The sequence below is a fragment of the Pteropus vampyrus genome, unplaced genomic scaffold (genome assembly GCF_000151845.1).
Source record: "Pteropus vampyrus isolate Shadow unplaced genomic scaffold, Pvam_2.0 Scaffold768, whole genome shotgun sequence".
NCBI classification, from domain to species: Eukaryota; Metazoa; Chordata; class Mammalia; order Chiroptera; family Pteropodidae; genus Pteropus; species Pteropus vampyrus.
This window is the reverse complement of record NW_011889549.1, coordinates 787-1,897: the sequence shown is the minus strand read 5'-3', so window position 1 is coordinate 1,897 and position 1,111 is coordinate 787. Positions and strand designations below refer to the sequence as shown.

The following is a 1,111-nucleotide window of genomic DNA, read 5'->3' as shown; positions in this document are numbered from 1 at the left end:
CGGTCTCAGTCCTAGCTCTGAGTGACAGCCCTGGAGGCCCAAGCAGCACAAGTGTCCAGTCCCCGGCTGCACAAGGGCCTCACTGCAGGCGACACAGGCTCTCTGCTTACTTTTTCCCAGCGCCCAGCCACGAGGAGGAGAAACGCACACGGCCTATCTTAGCCCATTCAGGCTGCTTCAGCAGGATATCACACACTGGGTGCCTTGTAAGAAGAAATTTGTTTCTCACAGTCTGGAGGCTAGAAATCCAAGATCAGGGCACCGGCACGGTCCAGTGAGGGCCCATGTCGAGGTCACGGACTTCCCGCTGTGTCCTCACATGGCAGAAGGGGCAGAGGATCTCTCTGGGGTCTCTTTTCTAAGGGCATTAACCCCGTTCATGTGGGCTCCACCCTCAGGACCGAATCGCCCCTCAAAGGCCCCGCCTCCTAATACCACACATTGGGGGTTAGGATTCCAACATGGATTTTGGGGGGATGCAGACAGTCCACAGCATGGTCCTGTGTGCTGCAGGCACAGGTTGGGACTTTGGGACAAGGCCTGGGAGCCTTCTGAGGGTTCTTTATCGCCAAACCTTGGCATGACAGAAGAGGATACTGAGGAACAGAAGGGGACAGATGGCAGCCACGGCGAGAACATGGGGCTTTTGGCCCCTGGGTTTTTCTGGGCCCCAGAACCATGCTGCCTGAAATGGCGCCCTTGCTGTGTGTTGAGCATTTGAACTGAGTGAAGGAGGAGCAGCCTGATGTCTTGTGTCCTTTCTTTTCTAGGTGAATCTTCCAAAATGTGGCAGCTGTTGACCACTCTCAGCTGCCTTGTGGTGCTGACCAGTGCCCGGAACAGGCCAAACTTCCCGCCCCTGTCAGACGAGCTGGTCAACTATGTTAACAAGCGGAACACTACATGGAAGGTGGGCTGTGGGGGCTGTTTTCCTGCGTGTGTTCCCTCCAAGGGTCGGTCTGTACACCCTGACTCCCAGCAGAGGCGGCCGTAGCTGTGGCCCATAGGACAGTTTGTCCTGGACAGCTGACAATCTGATTCAGAGTCACAGCCGCTCAGGACCATACCTACCTCCTCTCTGCCCCCTCGGGGGTGTGTGTGCGTGTATCTG

The 1,111-nt window shown here is 56.6% G+C and overlaps 1 long non-coding RNA gene across 2 annotated transcripts in view; it reads left to right on the top strand.

The window, feature by feature from the left end:
• LOC105309540 overlaps positions 1–820 on the top strand; it is a 4,864-nt gene extending 4,044 nt beyond the window's left edge. For both annotated transcript variants that reach the window (XR_897396.2, XR_002778303.1), the window contains one exon: positions 771–820. This is a non-coding gene — a long non-coding RNA (uncharacterized LOC105309540). The remainder of the gene's footprint in view (positions 1–770) is intronic.
• The last annotated feature ends 291 nt before the right edge of the window (positions 821–1,111 follow it).